This window comes from Dromiciops gliroides, chromosome 3, assembly GCF_019393635.1.
Source record: "Dromiciops gliroides isolate mDroGli1 chromosome 3, mDroGli1.pri, whole genome shotgun sequence".
NCBI classification, from domain to species: Eukaryota; Metazoa; Chordata; class Mammalia; order Microbiotheria; family Microbiotheriidae; genus Dromiciops; species Dromiciops gliroides.
Genome location: NC_057863.1, coordinates 499,298,226 through 499,321,115, shown reverse-complemented (window position 1 = coordinate 499,321,115; position 22,890 = coordinate 499,298,226). Strand labels below are relative to the sequence as shown.

Here is a 22,890-nt window from a genome sequence, read left to right as displayed (position 1 = left end):
TTTGTCTTTTGCAAAGGTAATATTTTTACAAATGTGTGTATGTGTATATATGTATACACATATAATGTACATAGATACAGATATATAACAATACATATGAAGATCTATAGATACACATCTCACTAAATTAGAAGCATTCTATTTGTGAAACCCATGCTTTGTCCTCACTATAAACTCTAAACCTTCCACTCCCTGTTCTCCTGGTCCATCACTTGAGTGACGACTTATCCTCCATCCCTTCACAGTCTTAACCCATTTAACCAGTCTTTCACTTTTTCAACTATATACTATCAGCTTCCTTTTTGCCTAATATTTATCCTCTCAGTAGACATGCCTCAATATACTCCAACCCTGACCCCACTATAAGCCTTCTTCATTTCTATTAACAGTCTTCTGAACACACACACATAGAGAAAGTCATGCCACCTTGCAAACAGAAGTGATCATAAACTTGTGTTATCTAATCTCAATGGGGTCTTCAATGTTGAATGCCATCTTTTTATTCTTTCCTGACTGACTATCACACTTGCTGCAGTAACCATTCCAAATTATATTATTAGTTGTTCTCCAGGATCCAGCTTGCCTACCTGTTATGGCCTGCTTATTACTCAGACTTCCCAAGGAGCCCTGTGTCAGCCAAGATGCAGCCTGCCTCACTGTGGCCTCTGTCTTCATCCAAGATTTTGCAGGGAGACCTGTGTTGGTCCCTGTATCAGCCTATTGTATCTGCCCCAGGACCTTTTCCATTGCTTCAGAGGCCTTTCTCAGATCAGATCTATCTCAAACTGCCAGCTACTGCCTCCTTTCCAGACCACACTCAGGCCTGCTTGTGCATACTATGAATTGGAACTCTTAGGACATGTCTCAATCTAATTACCTCCCTCCCTCGATAGACTTTTCTCTAGTCACTGATAATCTGCCTGGATTCATTCCTCAATGGTTAGCATACTCATATCCTCTCATACTCTTAACATCCTTGCTGTCATTTGTACAAACTCCATCCTCTACTTAGACCCATCCTCCTCAACCCCATCCCCTGAATACCCCTCTCCAGATCTACCTAACCTTTCCACTGTGATCTCTGAGATGACTCTTCCATGGTTAACAAACTTGCTTTCATCTTGAATCTTTTTTCCCCACTCCCTCCATCTTCAGGCTTTCACTGCTCATCTCCTTGCTCATCTCACTGGTTCATCTCCTTGCTACTTTCAGACCATAACTCTGTGACCATTACTCAGTAACTAACCTCTCCTACTTCAATCAAAATTTATCTCCAAATCAAGATTCTAGTACCCCCGGGGCGGCTAGGTGGTGCAGCGGATGAAGCACCAGCCCTGGATTCAGGAGTTCCTGAGTTCAAATCCGGCCTCAGACACTTGACACTTACTAGCTGTGTGACCTTGGGCAAGTCACTTAAGCCCCATTGCCCCGCAAAAAAAAAAAAAAAAAAAAAGATTCTAGTACCCCCTCCAAAGTATACTAAAAAAAAAAAAATCAGGACAGAGTAAAACATGACTAGCACCTCTCTGGGTGTCTAGGTAGTATAGTGGGTAAAGCACCAGGCCTGGAGTTAGGAAAAGCTGAGTTCAAGGGGCAGCTAGGGGGCGCAGTGGATAGAGCACCAGCCCTGGATTCAGGAGTACCTGAGTTCAAATCCAGCCTCAGACAATTAACACTTACTAGCTGTGTGACCCTGGGCAAGTCACAACCCTCACTGCCCCACAAAAACAAAAACAAGACTAAATTAGCTTTTTCGATGACCTTAACACATTGCTGAGTCCTTCCAAGCTTGTAGTCCATTAAAGCCCCCAGATCTTTTTCAGATGCACTGTTGTATCTACCCTATCTTCCACTGGTAAAAATATCCTAGAACCAGGGGCAGCTAGGTGGCGCAGTGGATAGAGCACCGGCCCTGGATTCAGGAGTACCTGAGTTCAAATCCGAACTCAGACACTTGACACTTACTAGCTGTGTGACCATGGGCAAGTCACTTAACCCCCATTGCCCTAAAAAAAAAAAAAACTATCCTAGAACCTAATTAGATAGTCTATTCTACCAAATACTTTTCAGGTGAAGGCTGGATTACCAGGTGAAGTGGATTACTACTTCTTGGCAATGTTGTGGAAGGAACTGCTGGAACAGCCACATGTTGAATAAGATGGTTTCTTAGGTTGTTCTCAACTATGTGATTCTGTGATTGTGAATCAAAGTTCACTGTCCATACACAAAGGTTTCCTGGTAGGATTTGCCAGAACTTTCGTGGATAGTTTTCAATAATCCCACATGTTGCCATCTCATTTTTTTCTTTTAAGTGAAGCTGAATTATTCATTACTATACTTAAAGATGTGAAACATGATTTACTTCAAGACTTAAAGAAATACAACTCCAAAATACCACTAGAAATTGACCTTTAATCAACTCAGTCAGAAATTCAACTCAGAAAATGCTTGCTAAACAAGTATAATGTAGAGAGCAGTACATGCTAGAAAGGTACAAAGAATAAATATGACACCTTCCTTACCCTCAAGGAGCTTGGGAGTCTATTATACATACATGCATAACTATGCAAGGAAGGGCCAAGGAAGAAAGAAAATACCTCAATTTATAGCCATCTCCTATAAATTTCATGGCTCCAAGGGAGCTTTGTATCACAGATATCTAATCTCTGATCTGTCTAGCAAGGGACTCTTTAATTACCTCTTATTACATTTGAGGTAAAGTCCCATTTACCCTATCAAGTTTGTTCTCCACCAAGTCCCTCTGTTCCTTAAAAACCAACATCAAACAGCATTAAGCAAATATAATGGTTTGCCCAGTAGCTGAATTTGTGAACACTCCTTCTGATCAGAGACCTAAAAACCTGCATACTGTTGGTGCCCTTATTATTGCCTTTAAAAAGCTTCCAACATGCACAAAATATATGTACTATGGATATGAAGGACTATTTCAAAAGGACCAAATCCCTTTTCACTGAACTTGACAGTAAGAAGAATATAATAGTATTTTAAAACAAAGGTACACACAATACATTATAACTATACAATATCATATGTTGAGTTTATAGTTTCACATTTTAATTCAAGAAGATATCTTTTATTTTTCATATTCTTCATGAATGAATAATTACTGATATCTTCTAACACCAGCATATTACAGAAATAGAAGCCTTAATACCATACAGTAAATTATACAGCCTTCAAATAGATACTATACGACATTATATAGATATTATAAGACATTAAATAAACTGATTCACCTCCAAACACAAATGCACTATTGACTCACAATTGCAAATGATAGGTGATCGAAACCTGAAATTCTCCTATTGAAGAGGAATCATAAAAATGAGAGTATATAGCAATAATAGGAGATATTTCTTTATAGGTATAAAAAATAAAACTGTCTATAATTTTCTATAGACAATACAACATTATACAGAAAACTGCAAGTTTGAGAATCTAGCTATAATATTTTCTAGTTAAAAAGAGCCACTATCATATTTAAGAGAATACAATTTTTATATAATTTACCACATTCACAAACTAACTTCTAAGTAGCACTTTAGTATACAATGCCATTAAAAATAACACTTTAATATATGACTAAGAGGAAAGTCTCTACTTCAAGTGATTTAAAGCATTACTCCTTTAATAATTTAAGCCACTCATGTGACCAGACTATTTAAAATGAAATTATAGATTAGTGTTCAATATGAAGAGTGGCTAGCCATGAAAAAGTACCAACTACAGAATTTACAGATAATATTTCCATTTAAACTTACCATATGCAAAGTATCAATTCAAAATAGCATTACACATCCTGTATGCCTGCTCTCAAAAGGAATTCATCAAGACAAGTACGCTCACTCTTCTGCAATTCAATAAACTCCCTTTTCTCACGCTCAAGTGCTGACCTCTACTTTGGTACACAAGCCAATAAAGGAAGGAATCAGCCAAGAACTTGAAAGAGGTGGGAGGGAAGGCAGAAGTAGATAGGCTGTCTACATTTAAAGGGCTAGTAGAATTCAGATGTAGTCTATATTTCATTCCTTTCATTGAAAATAATAATATACAAAAAAAAGAAAATAATAATATAGATTGATGTTTTAGGGCTGTATTACTAACAGTAAATATGAATTAGGTTATATGAATTAACCAAAATGGAAATAGAATACCAATATAGAAGATAAGAAGTAGATGGCAGCATCCTAGGGGCTAGCTGCACTTCTTTGAATATTATAAATTTGAGTCTGAACCACAAATTAAACTGTGAGACTAAAAAGGGGGAAAGCTAAAATTCTGGGAAAGCAATAAAATGTGGTAACCACTGAATGTAGGGAAAAATAAGTAAGCTTTAAGTATTTCCCAGATTCCCTGTTTGGTGAAATTTCCCACATATATTAGAAAGATTTCACAGAGTAGACAAGAATTTACCACTTGACTTTGCTATGTTCAGTGTATGATGATAATGAGGCATCAATACTGTGATAAGCAAACACAAGGGAGGTCAAGAATGGTAGCACAACCATATATCTTTCAGTACAATGATGAGTGGGCATGGGATCACATTAATAGTAGTAACAATAGTAATAGAAAGACCAATTCACAGTGCAGAAGTAGGGTAAAAGTTTTTCCCCCTCAAACAGCCCATGCATTTTTCACAATATAGTAAATATCAGTTGTGAATTAGCTACTAAAAACACTAAAATGTTCAAAAATGTATTAATGTTTTCTTTTAAAATGTGTTGCTTTTTAAGAGCCAGTCCTTAGCAGCTCATACTTCTACTTCTCATTTTCCATATTAATATTATGTTTCTATTTTGGTTAATCCACATAAAACAGCCATTTCCCATTATACCCTAATAGCATAACAAAGAAAAAGAGTTAAGAAAAACTAAGACCAAAAACCCTTGAGAATCCCCACTGAGAGCTCATATTCATATTCAGGTTCCAGATTTCCCCAGTTCTCTCTGCCCTGAGAGGGAAATATGCTTCATTATTTGTCTTCTGGTACCAATAATGATCATTGTATTTCACCTGAAATGTACTTTAGTATCATTTTCATTTATGTTATTGTAGTCATTTTGTATAATGCTCTCATGGTCCTGATTTTTTTACTTTGCATCAATTTACAAAGTGTTCCAATGCTTCTCTGAATTCTTTATTTTTCTAATTGACTAAGGTATAAAATGAAGCAGGGAAGAAACTAATAGAGTTCTGTTAAACTAACTCACTGGTCACAACAAGCATTCTTTTTCAACAATCCAAAAGGAGACTCTATATATAATCTTCTTTAGTTTACATTATCAGGTACCAATCAAATTAAATTTAAAAAGCAATTAGATCACTGACCACCAATAAGAATTTAAGCTTTACCATGTAACACCCACAACTATAATAAAAAAACCCACCTAAGACCCCTAAGCCTCCTGCCTTGATTCACAACCAAGGCAACTCCTGCTTTCCCCAAACTAAAGACTCTAGCATCAGCCATAATCACCTGACTGACAGATTTGCTGACTTGCCAAAGGGAGATTTGCTGACCTCAGAGGGAGACACATAGTTTCCACTTGGTAAAGGGGGGAATGTCATCATTGAGTATCAGCATGAGACATCCTTACCAGGAAGCCCTAGGAAATCTGGTTGGTGATTTGTTCTCTCTCCTCAGTATTACTTAACATGGTTCTAGAAATACTATCAATAGCAATACTACAAAAGAAATTTTTAAAAAATTTAAAAGCACAAAAATAGGCAAGGAGACAAAATGCTCAGTTTATTGATAATAGGATAGTTTACTAAGAATATCTTAGGCAATCTACAAAGGAGTTAATTGGAACAATAGCTTCAGTAAAGTTTCAGGATACAAAATAAACCTACAAAAGTCAAAGCATCCTATACGGCAATAACAAAATCCAGGAGACAAAAATAGAAAGAAAAATCCCATTCAAAATGACTACAAAAATCTGAGAATACATCTACCAAAGCATATTCAATACCTGTATACATACAACTACAAAATGCTGCTTAAAGCAATAATGAGAGGGGCAGCTAGGTGGCACAGTGGATAAAGCATCGGCCCTGGATTCAGGAGTACCTGAGTTCAAATCCGGCTGCAGACACTTGACACTTACTAGCTGTGTGACCCTGGGCAAGTCACTTAACCCCTATTGCCCTGCAAAAAAAAAAAAGAAAAGAAAAGAAAGAAAAGAAATAATGAACAAACATGACTAGAGAAATAATCAGTGCTATGGCTAGGTTGTGCCAATATGATAAAAATGGTAATACTAGCATAATAAATTTACATATTTAGTGTTATCCCAAATTACTAAAGGGAAACTTTACAGCATTACACAAAAATAACAAAATAACATGATAACATGATAACAAAATTCATTTTGAGAAAAAAATATTTAGAATATTAAAGAAAATACTAACTAAAGATAAGAATAAAGGAAAAATGAAACTTCTAGACCTCAAACTATAATATAAACCATTTGATATGGTTAAAAAATATAAATGTAAAACAAATCTAGAACAGACTAAATTAGAAAAAATCAGAAATCGCTGAATTCAAAATCCACTAGTGTTCAATAAACCTGAAAATGTAATTTACCTAGGAAAGTACTCCCTAGGTAACAAGAACTGATAAAAAAAATTGAAAAACTATCTGACAGAAATTTGGTTTAGGCCAACAACCTACAGCACATTCTAGAATGAATTCCAAAAAAGGCTATAAGACCTGAATATTAAGATTATATCATGAAAAATGTAAAGAAAAGCAGATTGTGTCCCTTTCACAGTTAAGAGTATTCTTGACCACACAAAAGATAGAAAGAATTACAAAATATAACAGATTATATTTATTACATGAGATTTTAAAGTATTTAGACAAACAAAACTGACATTATCTAGGATAGGACTAAAAAGTCAAATGGGAACAATCTTTGCAACAAATATCTCTTATTAGAATCTGATATCTAGGGGCAGCTAGGTGGCGCAGTGGATAAAGCACCGGCCCTGGATTCAGGAGTTCCTGAGTTCAAATCTGGCCTCGGACACTTGACACTTACTAGCTGTGTGACCCTGGGCAAGTCACTTAACCCCCATTGCCTCGCAAAAAAAATAAATTAAAAAAATTTTTTTTTTAAATCTGATATCTAAGATTTACAGACAAACAACAGAAATGTTAAAGTAATTCACCAATACAGAAGTGGTCAAAGGACAGAAACAAGCAGTTCTCAAAAAAAAATTATAAATTATTAACAACCATATGAATGATCCAAAATCAGCAATAATTCAGGCTTCATCTCACACCCAGAAAGTTGGCAAGGATGGGAATAATTAATATTTAATGTTGGAGAAGCTATAGAAAGAAAGGCACACTAACACACTATTGATGGAGCTGTGAATTGATACAACCACTTTGTAAAGCAACTTATAATTATATACAGTATATTTTCATACCCTTTGACCTAGAGATTTTACAGGTAGCCATATACACACACACATATATATATATATATCAACAAGGCCAATGGCAAAAAGAAAAGTAGTAGTATTCACAGTATCACTGTGAAATCAAGTAAATTGCTCAATAACTATGGAATAACTAAAACTACAGCATATATAATAAAATATTACACAATAGAATGTTACTGTTCTATAAGAAACAACAATATCATGAATACCAAAAAAGGGAAAGATTTACACAAATTAATACAAAGTGAAGTAAACAGAACAAGGAAAACTATACATATATATATATATATATATATATATATACACACACACACACACTAACACAATGGAAATGGAAATAACAATAACAAAATAAATTAAAATTGAAGGTTACATAATTTTAGCAATCATGCTTTGCCCTAATGAAGTTCTATGACAAAACATCTCTGCCTTAATTGTGGAGGGTGAGAGATTATGAATGTGGAATGATGCAAAACATTAGGCTTTTCTAATATCTTGATCAGTTTAACTGAATTTTTCCCCCTCTTTTTTTAATTTTGTATTATAAAGAAGAAGAAGGGGGGATAGAGTAGAAAATGTAGGGAACAAAAACAAAAGATATCAATAAAAATTTATTTTTTTAAATTCATAAACAGTAGCTGATATAATAATTCTCAACATTAAGCTTGATACCAAAGAGAGCAGTCATCCACCCCCTCCCCACACCACATAATTTGGAGTTTCTGTTAATTCAATACTTGAACCAAATGAACTATAAGGGTCTGACCCTTATGAATTATGAGTAATCTATAATCCTGCTACCAAGATCATTAATTATTATATAATAACCTGGTACTCTGACAAAAAAAAACACAACACTTTTTAAAACTTTTCTTCTGTACTTTTAATGAGTCAGTATTTTCAAATTCTTTCCCTTCTCATTCTACTATGCCGTTGAAAAACTTTAAACTACAACAAAATGGCAGAAACAAGTCCTCTCACTCCCATATTAATAACTATGTCAAAGCATATAAATAACTATGTCAAAGCATTGGGCTGTATTGATATAGTGATAAAAAATGTTATACATATCAATTTCTATTTATCATTCAAAGTTATAATATAAGGAAAGATATCACAGATGGCAGATAAAATTTTAGACTGATTTTTTTTTTTTTAGTGAGGCAATTGGGGTTAAGTGATTTGCCCAGGGTCACACAGCTAGTAAGTGGTAAGTGTCTGAGGCTGGGTTTGAACTCAGGTACTCCCGACTCCAGGGCCGGTGCTCTATCCACTGTGCCACCTAGCTGCCCCTAGACTGATTTTTTAAGTCTATTCCTAAGTTTATTGTCTCATTTACACAAATTTCCTGTATGGATGCTTCAAAGTAACTTGCAGAGCTATTTAGAGTAACAACAATTTTGAAGAGCTTTCCCATATAACATACATCAAAGGAGGTAGAACACTGAGCCATCCTGACAATTCTTCCAGATAATAAACATGAACCAAGCTTTATTAATATGACTTCTGAGAAATTTATCCAAAAATCAGTTCATTTCATTTGCCAATTCTACATTAACTGCAGAAAAAAAAATCTTGTTTATGACATATAAAAGATATAAAACTGCAATTTTCCAACCACTTTTTGAAGGTCATTTTTGATGAATTAAACAACTGAAGCTTTATTAAGCAAAAGTAAAAACTTTTATAAGTAAAAATTACTTTTGAAAAGATTAGAGAACATTAATAAAAACAACAATATGGGAAAACATGTATTAATGTTAAACAATTTGAAAACTAAAGGAAAGAACAAGAAAAATTGCAATGATCCATAATATTCCCTTCTAAAAGTCTGAAAGCAAACTCAAAATCAATTACTCTATATTAAAATTAAACTGTCTTTAAGTTTCCCTTTAAAAATGCAACTCCTACTTTAACCACTTTTCTTCAAGCTTTCATCTCTGATTGCTGTATTACTTCAATGGCCTCCTCATTAGACATCCTCTCCTAGTCTGAGCATTCTCCAAAGCATCACTGCCTTAGTAGAATCCTTTAAGGCAGTGGTATCAAACTCCAATAGAAATGGATCCCTATGGCTGCATATTGACTTAGAAAACCACAAATTAACATTACATATGCTGTATTGTATTTACTGTTAAACATTTTCACTAGGAATTTTGTAGGCCACTTGTAAACTGTAAAACTCAATTTTGATAGTTGTGCCCTCAAGTACCTCTCTGAAAACATCACTATTGAAAAATCTTTAATGATTCCTCACTGTCTGCTGAAAAAAAGCAAATATTCCTGATTTTGGCATTTTAGATGCCCCATAGTACTTTTCTTGTCCAGTCTCTGATAAGTTCCTCTGAGAGGAGAGTCTCTTGTTTTCTATTTGTGTCCTCACCTAGCACTCGGCATAGTACTTTACACAAAGTGAGTACTTAAAAGATGTTTATATATACAGTCAAACTGGATTATTTTCTATGCCACACACTGATCAAAGCTCTCTCCCATGCTAAGAATGGACTTTGCCTAGGTGGCTAGCTGTACCAAATCTGAAGCTTTACTATAAAGCAGCAGTCATCAAAACTATTTCATACTGGCTAAGAAATAGAGTGGTGGATCAATGGAATAGTTTAGGCACAGGACACACAGTAGTAAATGACTTTAGTAATGTGCTGTTTGATAAACCCGAAGACTCCAGCTTCTGGAACAGGAACTCAGTATTTGACAAAAAATGCTGGGAAAAGTGGGAAGACGGTATGGCAGAAACTAGGCATAGACCAGCATCTTACACTGTATACCAAAATAAGGTCAAAATGGGTACATGATTTAGACATAAAAGGTGATACCATAGGTAAATTAGGACAGGAAGAAATTGTTTACCTCTCAGATCTTTGGAAAGGAGAACAATTTATGACCAAACAAGAGACAGAGAATATTATGAAATGCAAAATGGATGATTTTGATTACATTAAATTTAAAAGGTTTTGTACAAACAGAAGCAATGCATCCAAAATTAGAAGGGAGGCAGAAAGCTGGGAAACAATTTTTATAGCCAGTACTTTTGATAAAGGCCTCATTTCTAAAATATATTGGGAACTAAATCAAATTTATAAGAATCCAAGTCATTCCCCAATTGAGAAATGGTCAAAGGATCTGAACAGGCAGTTTTCTGGTGAAGAAATCAAAGCTATCTATTGCCATATGAAAAAATGCTCTAAATCACTATTGATGTACCACATCATACATATCAGATTGGCTAATATAACAAAAAGGGAAAATAATAAATGTTGGAGAAGCAGTAGAAAAATTGGAACACTGATGCATTGTTGGTGGAGTTGTGAACTGATCCAACCATTGTGGAGAACAGTTTGGAACTATGCCCCAAAGGGCAATAAAGTGGTGCATACCCTTTGACCCAGCAATACCACTATTAGGTCTTTTTCCCAAAGAGATCATAGAAAAGGGAAAAGGACCCACATGTACAAAAATATTTATAGGTGCTCTTTTTGTGGTGGCAAGGAATTGGAAATTGAGGGGATGCCCATAAATTGGGGAATGGCTGAACAAGATGTAGTATATGAATGTAATAGAATACTATTGTGCTATAAGAAACAATGAGCAGGCAGATTTCAGAGAAACCTGGAAGGACTTATATGAACTGATGCTGAGTGAGATAAGCAGAACCAGGAAAACATTATACACAGTATCAACAACATTGTATGTTGATCAACTGTGATAGACTTGACTCTTCTCAGCAATACAATGGTCCAAGATAGTTCCAAAGGACTCATGATGGAAAATGCTCTCCAAATCCAGAAAAAATGAAGGGGGGGGGGGCAGTCAGGTGGCTCAGTGGATAAAGCACCAGCCCTAGATTCAGGAGAACCTGAGTTCAGATCCGACCTCAGACACTTGGCACTTACCGGTTGTGTGACCCTAGGCAAGTCACTTAACCCTCACTGCCCTGCAAAACAAAACAAAACGAAACAAAAAAACCTGTGGAATCTAAATGCAGATTGAACCATACTATTTCTATTTTTTTTTCTTTTTTGAGGTTTTTCCTTTTTGCTCTGATTCTTCTTTCATAGCATGACTAATGCAGAAATATGTTTAATATGACTGTACATATATAACCTATATCAGATTGCTTGCTGTCTTGGGGAAGGGGGAAGGAGGGGAGGGAGGAAGAAAAAATTGAAACTAGAAATCTTATAAAAACAAATGTTGAAAACTCCACATGTAACTGAAAAATAATAAAATACTTTTATGGGAAAAAAAAAAGAATGGACTTTCCCTAACCCCATCAACAAACATTTTTTAATCTTCAAATCAAGTTTCTTCTGAGTCAGAAGCCTCCAAAATTCTTGCACCAGGAATCTCTTCTTCAATTTCTCATTATATTTTGCCTAGACCCTTCTTTGCGTTTACCTCAATCTAATTGGTATAGTGACTTGTGCATATGCCTTTCTACCTATTAATCTATAATTTCTTAACAACAAAATCTGTCATTTCTTTGTTTCCCCAGCAATAAACACAATGTTTCTTTGCAGAGTGAGAACTTAACAAATGTTTGTTGAATAAATGAATAATTTCCTAATATCTAAACAAAATCTCTCATTTTAATGTCTACTTTATCTCATTTCAATCAATATAAAAGAAATCATCATATATTCTCCCACATAAAAATCTTTTACACACTTGTAAGTAGTACTTCAATCATCCCTACCCCTCCCTTCTCTAAACTAACCAGCACCAATTACTTTTTTTCCTCAAAAAAAAAAAAAAGACTTCCATTTTACTATTTTTGTTACTCTTCTATTCAGCTCCAATGCTCCATATACTTTTCCTATGTCTCCCCATACTTTTGAAAAGTATGGTGGCCAAAATTGGATACTGCATTCTAAAAACACATCAAAATTCACAGTATAGCAAAAAGAGTTACTACTCAGATTTTACATGATATGCAATTTGTGAAACATTTCCAAAAGAGGGTGGATTTTTCTTCACACAGTAACATAATATTATTGACTCATACTGCTTTCAATTATTACCTCCTCTCCTTCCAGCATTTTCTGTTATGCCCATCTGCAAATGTTCCAATGAAAAACCAACTGAAATCTTATTTCAATAAAAATGTAAACTCTAGAATTTCAAAAATATATCAATCAATAAACATTTATTAAGCACCTATGATTTGCCCAGCACTGAGCTAAGTATTGCATATTATCAATCAACAAGTATTCATTAAGTGCCCACTATGTGCCAGACACTGTGACAAATTCTGGGGATACAAACGCAAATATTGAAATGATCCCTTCTTTGGCAACTCCACTTAGGTTACATAAGCACATGGCACTAGATAAAACATTCTTAATATAAGGAATAAGAATCAGGAAACTTTATTCAAGAAAGGCAATTTAAAAAGGTCCTCTGGTAAATTTCATCATAAACAAACAATGACTTTTCAGAGTGTACCATTTTAACAGTTCAGGCAGAAAAGAAAAGACACCGGATTAATTACATCTACTATTTATCAGTTTGTAAGATGATAGGCTGGTTTTCACAAGAAAAGCACCCTTACATGAACAAATTTTTCCTTTTAAGAAAACTTTATACAAAGAGCAAAATAAATACCAGTGTGAAAAAGCAAATTTCAGGAATCAATTCAGAAAGATTTCAGGGTTTTTTTTGTTTTTTTGTGGTTTTTTTTGCACAGGGCAATGAAGGTTAAGTGACTTGCCCAGGGTCACCCAGGGTAGGTGTCAAGTGTCTGAGGCTGGATTTGAACTCAGCTTCTCCTAAATCCAGGGCCAGTGCACCATCCAGCTGCCCCCAATTTCAGGATTTTGGGCGGGGCAAGGCAGTGAGGGTTAAGTGACTTGCCCTCTGTCACATAGCTAGTAACCACGATATTTTTCAAAGAGAAGTCATATCGATTTCCATTAAGATTTCATTTCTAGTAGAAAGAGGCAAGGAAAATAGTGCTAGTGTCAGAGAACTATTACAAAGATAAAATAACCAACAAATACCAATTCATAAGCACAAAACTAAAGAGATTTTCCCAACATGGACCCATTTTTTCACTCCATAGAAAGACTTCAAAAGAATATCCCCCCTTAACTATTTTTCAATCTTAGCACACTTGAAATAGTATGATTTCAGGAAAGACAACTATAAAAACTATAAAAATGATAATAAGATAGCCTCAAGGAGTGGAAGACAAACCTGGTAGCTATCAACTCATTTTCTCTTTTTGAAGTTATTTCTTCCTTTGTTGATGTGTCAGCATATTTCTCTACACTTCAAAATGTTTGTGATATTCTACCAATAAATGCTTTCATGTTTATAGTAAATACATGTAAAAAATAATTTACAAAATTGACATGTGCTGCTGGAAGAACTGAAGTCAAATCCTTTTTTTGCATATACTGGCCAATCTGCTACAAGCATGACCACCTGCAAAAAAACCACTGTATCCCTAGCTACCCTCCCAAGTACAGGATGCAAACACTAGGCCAGGAAAAGAAGTATATTCCTTCTTTCTCACTGTTTCTTCCAGACCCTCCTGCCATTATCATCATTTATCCACTTTTCTTCCTCTAAAATTCACTCCATTCAGATAAATCACCTGAGTCAGACCCTTGCAACAGTTAACTAAAAGTCTTCCTCTCCACCCCCAACCTCTGCCTTCATATTTGGAAACTTCAGCTTACAAGTTTATAGCCCTTTGAATAGCATGGCTTCCCAGTTCATTAGTCTGCTCAAATCCCATGACCTGCACCTTCATTTTCACCTCAGATATACACAGGGATGATCTCATCATGACCCAAAAGTGTTCCACCTCCATAATTGAGAACCCTGAAATTACTATGACTGCAACCTGGCCATTCTCCCTGTACCTCTTCCCTCTGACACCCAGGAAGCCCTATATAAATGATAGCTATTATTATTTGCTACTGTTCCTTCTGGCTGAAGTCTCCTGTCTCTCCATTCCTCTCTACTTTTCCCAAACCACTTCTGTGCTCTACTCTCAGTTTCCTCCCTGTACAATGCTAGAATTAACCAGTTCAACTCTACATTCACTATCCTTGACCTTCAAATCCTTTACCCTCTCATTCCTCATTTTCAAAATCCTAATAGCCTAGATTACACCACCACCACCACCATTCTCCTCTACTCCTACTCCCATGGTACCAAACCACTGGAAAAAGTCCCATAACTGTGCTTATGAGGTCAACCACAAATCCATGTTATCTAAACTCAATTTAGCCCTCACTCTATACACCAATCCTTTAATTCCTCTCTGATTAAAGCTACCGCAGTCCCCAAAAACTAGCTATTCCAAACTTTTTCTTCTCTTTTCTTTTGTTTCTTTAACAAACATTTTTATTTAAAGTTTTGAGTTCCAAATTCTATCCCTTCTTCCTTTCCCCCCTCCTCCCTCCCTGAGGTGGTAAGCAACCAGATATAGGTTATACACGTCCAATTATGTAAAATTACCATATTAGTGGGGCAGCTAGGTGGCACAGTTGATAAAGCACTGGCCTTGGATTCAGGAGGACCTGAGTTCAAATCCAGCCTCAGACACTTGACACTTACTAGCTGTGTGACCCTGGGCAAGTCACTTAACCCCAATTTCCTCACCAAAAAAAAAAATTACCATATTAGTCATTTTGTATGACTCGAATAAAAGAAAAAAAAAAGATGAAAGAAATAATATGAAAAATAGCATGCTTCAATCTATGCTCAATCAATATCAGTTCTTTCTTTGGAGGTGGATAGTATGCTTCATCATTAGTCCCTTAGGATTGTCTTGGATCATTGTACTGCTGAGAATAGTTAAGTTATTCATAGTTCTTCACTGAATAATATTACTGTCTCTGTGCACAATGTTCTCCTGTTTCTGCTAACTTCACTATACATCAGTTCACATAAGTCTTTCCAGGTTTTTCTGAAATCATCCTGCTTGTCATTTCTTTTCTGATCTTTTTTTTTTTTTTTTGGCAGGGCAATGGGGGTTAAGTGACTTGCCCAGGGTCACACAGCTAGTAAGTATCAAGTGTCTGAGGCTGGATTTGAACTCAGGTACTCCTGAATCCAGGGCCGGTGCTTTATCCACTGCGCCACCTAGCCGCCCCCTTGCTTGTCATTTCTTATAGCATAATAATATTCCATTATAACCATATAACACAACTTGTTTAGCCATTCCCCAACTGATGGGCATTCCTTTGATTTCTAATTCTTAGCTACCACAAAAAGAGCTGCTATAAATATTTTTGTACAAATAGGTCTTCTTTTGGGGGGGATGTCTTTGGGATATAAACCTAGCAGTGGTATTACTGGATCAAAGGGTATACATAGTTTTATAGCCCTTTGGGCATAGTTCCAAATTGCTCTCCAGAATAGTTGGGTCAGTTCACTACTCTGCCAGCGATGGATTAGTTTTCCTACAATCCCTCCAACATCCAACATTTTCTTTTTTTGTTATATTTGCCACTCTGATAGGTGTGAAGTGGTACCTCAGAGTTGTTTTAATTGGCATTTCTCTGATCAATAGTGATTCAGAGCATGATTTCACATGGCTATAGATAGCTTTGATTTCTTTTTTCTTCTTTTTTCAAGCAACCTAGACTACTCCCTACACCCTCCCTCTCAGCAGAGGATGTTGCCTTGTAAATTATCAATAAAATAGGGGCTATCCATTGTATCCCTCTTTTCCCCGTTACTATCCTTAATCTCTGATGAAGAGATTTTCATTCTGGATAAGGTCAAACTGTAGACTTAGCTCCTTGATTCCTCTGCTTTCCTACAGGAATTTGCCCATTCAATTATCTCTTCTCTTTACTACTGCCAACAAATATGCCTATGTCTATCCCACCCTTTAAAAAAGTTCATTTGATTCTACATTCCCCTCAAACTATCATTCTCTCTCCTACCTTTCACAGGAAATTTCCTAGAAGATACCTATGGTTGTTGTCTTCACTTCTTCACATCCAAATCATTTCTCAGTCCCTTGTAATCTGGCTTCTCTTCCCACCAGTCAACTGAAACTGCTGTCTTCAAAGTTAATAAAGATCTCTTAATTACGCAGTTCAATAGCTATTTCTCAGTCCTCATCTTGACTATTCTGAAGCATATGATACTGCTGATGACTCCTTCCCTCCTGGATACTCAATCTCTTGCCTTTCTTATATGATCATATTTTAACCTTCTATCCTTCCTTACGCTTTATATCCTTATCCTTTAATCCTTTCCTCCTTACTGTGACCTCCAATGCCTCCACCTCTCCTCAGTTTTTTCCCAATGCATCTTCCCTGAACTGTCTCCTCCTTTCCCTATCACAATACCTTTGTGAATCAAAACTTCACATTATCCTCTATTCTTGATTCCTTAGGCCCCTTCTATTATTACTATTTATACTTTGCCAAATCCCAATACTAGATTACTACCACCAACCATTTCCTTTAATACTAGTCACATGTTTTTGACTGGAGGTGGAGGAAATCACAAAACCATGCAAACTAGGTCTACTGCAAATTTATGTTATCTAAATTCAACAGGGTCCTCAATATAGTAAAGCAATCATTCTACTCTTCCTTAACTGAGTCACAATCCCACTCTCCATAGCAGCTGTTTCAAACATTTTTATGTCTCTTGAAGGTTCCCATGTCACCACTCCCCACTTAACTGAAGACCTTGTCTCACACTTCACTTTGTTAAGGGCTAAAATTCTAGCTAGTCTGTCTAAAATATCTTATGAGTGGTCGCCAATAAATTATAAGCTTTAGCAAGAGTTAGACTTTTAAGCATTTATTAAGGAGAATAAGAATTTGGTAAAGAGAGAAAGGCCTAGATCCCTATCTATTAAAGGGAGAGCACATTTCTAGCTCCGCTCTCCACCAGAGTCCAGAGGAAAGAGTGCGAGACAGAGCGCTAGTCCCTTCCTTCTTCCTCTCACTAGTCAACGTCACTTCCTGATGCCAAAGAAAAGACTCCTGGTCTTGCCCTCAAAGACCTTCGCTTCATGGGTGGAACTCTTCTACAGTAAGTTTCCAGCAGGTGGCGTCATTCCAATCGTTACAACCTTCTGAAAAAAGTCATTCGTGGTGAGTTCCCCACTCTCTCTTCTTTATCTCACATCATTCAGATATCTTCCCCCACTATCGCTTCCTTCATCTCTATCTCACATGTGGAGGTAGATCTCCTTACTAAGGCTAACTTGGCACCATGAACCCAATTCTATCCACGGTTTTTTCCAGGTTTCTCCCTCTGTCAACCCAACTTTCTTATCTAATCGTCTGTCTCTGCCCATCTGCTGGCTTCTTCAAATGCTGTCTACAAATATTTGCATATTTCCCCCATCTTTAAAAAATCCTCACTTTATCCAATCACCCCAATAGCTAGTATTCTATATCTCTCCCCACCCTTCTTGACTGAATTCCTTGAGAAAGCTAACTACACTAGCTGCCTCCAATTCTTCAATTCTCTACTTCTAAATCCTTTGCTATCAATTGAAACTGCTCTGTCTAAAATTAGCAATGATCTTCTAATTACCAAATCGAATGGCCTTTTTCCAGTCCTCATCTTTCTTCATCACTCTACCTTTGACATTGTTGATGCCTTTATCCTCCTAAATACTCTCTCCTCACTAGAGTTCCATGACTGTGCTCTTTCCTAGTTCTCTCCTCTAACCTTTCTGACCACTCCTCCTCAGGTTCCTTTGTTGGTTCTTCATCTAAATCATGCCCAATATACTTAGGTGTCCCTGAAGGCTCTCTCCTTGGCCCTCTTCTCCATACTATCTCACTTGGTGATCTCATCAGCTCCCATAGTTCAACTATCACCTCTATGCAGTTGATTCTCAGATCTATATATCCAACCCCCTGAGCCAGAGCCCCATATTACCAACTGCCTTTTGGACATCTCAAACTAGATGTCTCATTTGCATCACAAATTCCTGTACAAGATGATTCTTTCTCTTTCCCCCAAACCCTCCCCTCTTCCCAATTCCTGGTTCCCTATTACTGGTAAGGGCACCACTATTCTCAGTCATCCAAACTAGCAACCCCAGTGTCATCTTCAACTCCTCACTGTCACTCACCCTACTTGTCAAGCTCACTGCCAAATCATGTCATTCCTATCTTCACAACATTTTTTATGAGTAGTCCCTTCTCTCAATCCACAAACTGCCACCATCTTGGCTCACATATCTTCACCTCTCACCTGTACTACTGCAGTTCCCTTCTAAATGCTCTCTTCCTGCCTTTACTCTCTTCCTATTCCAATCTACCTTCCCCTGAGCTGCCGAAGTGATTTTTTTAAAGCACAGGTATGACCATTCATCACTCTGCTCAATAAACTCCAGAGCTCCCTATTATTCCCCAAATCAAAAATAACTCCTATGTTTGAAATTTTAAGTTCTTCCTTCCTAAGCTGGCCCATTCTTACCTTTCCAATGTTTTTTTTTTTTTGCTTTTTTTTTTACTCCCTTTTTACTTCTTCACAACTTTTATTTCCTTCCACTTACTCTACAATCTGGCTAGACTGCCATTCTTAGTATTCTTCATACACAACACTCAATTTCCCATCTCTGCACCTTCACACTGTTTGTCCCACAGACCTGTAATGTTCTCACTCCTCCCCTCTGTCTCTGTTTCCCTGGCTTCCTTCAAGACTCAGCTCAAACCTCACCTACTGCAGGAAGGCTTTCCTAGTCTCCAGAGAGGCTAGTGCCTTTGGTTTGCTGACCTGGCTAATTGAGCACTCCTTCTCAGTCACCTTTGCTAGATCATGATTCACATCCCACCCTTTACCATCACCCAAACTTATCCCCCACCTCATGTCTTAAAAAGAAGAATGGCAGATGGTTATGCAAAGTACTATCTCATAAAAGAGAGAGAAGCAGTAGAGGGCAAAACCACTCTAAAGAAAGCTTGGCAAGATATGCAACTAAACAAAGTCATCACAACATCACCAAAGAGGAAAACAGAAATTTAGTATGAACAGAAGAAAAATGGGAAAAACTAAACAATTATTTCAACTGTTTTCTCCATCAAGGATAGTAGAATTACTATGCTTAGACTCTAATATCATAGTTCTCAAAGTGCCTGCATAGAATAGAGAAATAGCACTAAAAAGAACAAAGATGGGAAGAGAAGATTAGATCAAGTATCTACAGAGGCATTCAGACATACTGGAAGCAATACAACTGTGAGGACATTGAGAGAACAACTTATAAAAGAGTTTAAAAAGAGAACAATTTTTTTTTTTTTGGTAAGGCAATTGGGGTTAGGTGATTTGCCCAGGGTCACACAGCTAGTAAGTGTCAAGTGTCTGAGGTCGGATTTGAACTCAGGTCCTCCTGATCCAGGGTCAGTGCTCTATCCACTGTACCACCTAGCTGCCCCACAAATATATTTTTTTAAATTTCTGATCTTATTGCTTCCTAAAAGGTGATCAAGAATACATTATCAACTTCTGATGTATATGTCTACTGTCCTATCTGCCTCTCTAGAAAGCTTGGTTATTCACAATTTCAGAGCACTTTTGATGAAGACATTAGTAGGAAACAAGGAGACTTTTACAAAGGATCTTCAACAATGGACCACATCTCTACCTCTCATAAGTGACTGAAATGTATAGAAAATATAAAATCCCATTGTACTTGTTTGTTGAGGATGAAAAAACATTCAGCTTGGTGAGACAAAATGTTCCTTTTAGGTTCTTTTATAACAAAGTGATTCCCATTTATATAACATTATTCAAGATTCCTTGGAAGATGTAACAACAAAAATAACACTGTGCAATGACCCTGTGGCAATAAATAATAGGCCAGGCATAAAACGGAGATATACTCACCAAAAGTATTCTCCACTATGAAGGAGGAGGTCCAGAGCAAAGTTCAGGTCAAAGAGGAATTCCTTGTGGATGGTGAGGGCCTCCAGGTGTTCCTGTTTGAGGATAACATGGATGAATGAATGAACAAACGAATGAATGAATGATGAATGAATGAATGAATGAATGAAAAAGCATGTATTAAGCACTTGCTCTGTGACAAGCACTATGTGTTACACAAAACGAAAAAGCTAGGCAATCTCTGCTCTCAAGAAGCTTACTCTGTGAGCAGAAACAAGAGAATTTTGTGCACAAAGATAGCAATGCTGTTTGATGAAGAACTGTGAAAGACTTAATTATTCTCAGCATTACAATGATCTGAGACAATCTGAAAGGACTAACTGATAAAGCATACTATCCACCTGCAAAAAAGAACTGATATTGATTGAACACAGATTGAAATATACGATCTTTTATTTTTTTCTTTTATTCAAGTTTTCTTGTACAAAATGACTGATATGGTAATGTTTTACATAATTGTGCATGTATAACATATATCTGATTGCTTACTGGCTGGGGGGAAGGGAGGGAGGGAAGGATGGATAAAATTTGGAATTTAAAACTATAAAAATGTTTATTATTCTTTTTTAAATTGGCTATTTAAAAAAAAAAAAGCTCACTCTAACAGGGGAGACAACCCATAAAACAAAGTAAAGCTAGATAAACGCTCAGATGGACAGAAAAGCCTGTAAGTCTCAAGGGTATAGGGGAGGAACAAGTAGCAAAGGCTCTGGGGACCCTAAGTTTCAACAACAAATTAGATGATACTGCCAGGAGTCTGCAGATGATAGATCTGCAAGACAGATGATAAAGACTGGTGATTCTCCATCACCAGGAAGGAATAAGGCTGGTGAAGCCCAATCTCATCCAAGCTATGTGAGTACTCAAGTCAACTAAATAGTTTCTAGGACCGCCAGCTTGGGGAAGGGAAAAGGAAGACAAAAAAGGGGAAATGTACTCTGGACGGTCATGAACTAAACATGATAATCACAAAAAGCAATGTGAAGATCGCAACTCCAAAGATCCGAAATAAACAATGTCATGAAATAAGTATATGACAGAAAGAAAAAGATGAGTTGGTCACTTGTTGAGATGGAGGGACAACAGGGCTATGACCAAAGTGCTCTACTTGTATCTTTAAGGGATCTATCAGTAGAAAGAGAAAGATTTAAGCGTGCGGGGTGGACCCCAACTTCCCTGTTGGGAAACATCTGAGAGGACATGGAGAAGCATGACACAAGACTGGCAGTGTGATCTGTATCCTTGGAGGGAAGACCCAAATCACTAAGTTAGCTGATCCATCTGAGTATTTAAATATGGAGTGTAAAGTTTCTTTCCCCTTTAACAAATTTCTCACAGTAACAAGTAGGTAGAAAAATGCTGCTTTGGCTTCCTTGACTGGCCCTAGAGCTAAGCCCAGAAAGGAATTTTCAAAGTGATAACTCCCATCCTCATTTCAGTTCTCCCTCCCTGAACACACATATTCACATACACACATACATATTAAGGTTACAAGAACACCAGTTGTGGTCCACTACTACGAAGCATTGAGAATAGCACATAGAGAGAATAAGGACTATAGAGGAGATGGGGTTCCTTAATCTAGGGTCCATGAACTTAAGGAATTTTTTAAAAAATATTTTGATAACTTTATTTCAATATAATTTATTTCCTTTTTAATCCTATGTATTTTGTTTTTAACACCTCAAAACATGATTCTGAGAAGGGGTACCTAGGCTTCATTAGAATGCCAAAAGGGTCCATGACACAAAAAAGAACCCTTGCCCTACAGCCTACCAACAAGTTACCCCTTTCAAGAATAAACCTGACTTTTCAGTATCTAGTCACCTATTTCCTCCTCACTTTCAACAACTACAACCCATCTCCCTCTCTGTCCCCCAAATTCTAAAGTAATTGTTTCATGTTTTCTGGTACATTCAACATTATTCTAGTCATCTTTTTTTTTTTTTTTTTGGTGAGGCAATTGTGATTAAGTGACTTGCCCAGGGTCACACAGCTAGTAAGTGTCAAGTGTCTGAGGCTGGATTTGAACTCAGGTCCTCCTGAATCCAGGGCCAGTGCTCTATCCACTGTGCCACCTAGCTGCCCCCATCTATTATTTTTAAGAATGAATCCCTATGCCTCCTATGTCATTTCTACCTCTGATTAAACTTCAGGCAAAAGCACATCAATGGAACAGAACCTTTTGCTTTTTAAAAAATTATATTTTTTTTTAATCAGCAAAAATCTGCCTTCTTACTCTCCCACCCCAGCCTGAAAACTAAAGAAAAACAAAACCCATTACAAACATAGAGTCAAACAAAACAAATTTTCACATACCCATGCCCCCCCCCCAAAATAATTGTTTCCATGTTTATTCTGAGTCCTTCACCTTTCTATCAGGAAATGGGTAACATGCTAATTCTTGGGGGCAGCTAGGTGACACTTACTAGCTGTGACCCTGGGCAAATCACTTAACCCTCAATGCCCTGCCCTCCCCCCCAAAAAAGAGTTGCTAATTCTTTCAAAGTT

General features: G+C 36.7%; 1 protein-coding gene across 2 annotated transcripts in view; it reads right to left on the bottom strand.

Annotated features, from left to right (window-relative positions):
* The window catches only part of ARHGAP32 (Rho GTPase activating protein 32), a 363,679-nt gene extending 343,264 nt beyond the window's left edge, over positions 1-20,415 (bottom strand). The window contains exon 1 of one of the 2 annotated variants that reach the window (XM_043990499.1): positions 20,323-20,415. The gene's annotated coding sequence lies outside the window, so the exon portion shown is untranslated. Of the gene's footprint in view, positions 1-3,782; positions 3,891-20,322 lie in introns of those variants that run through there. The other variant, XM_043990500.1, reaches the window with a different exon arrangement.
* Between the last annotated feature and the right edge of the window lie 2,475 nt (positions 20,416-22,890).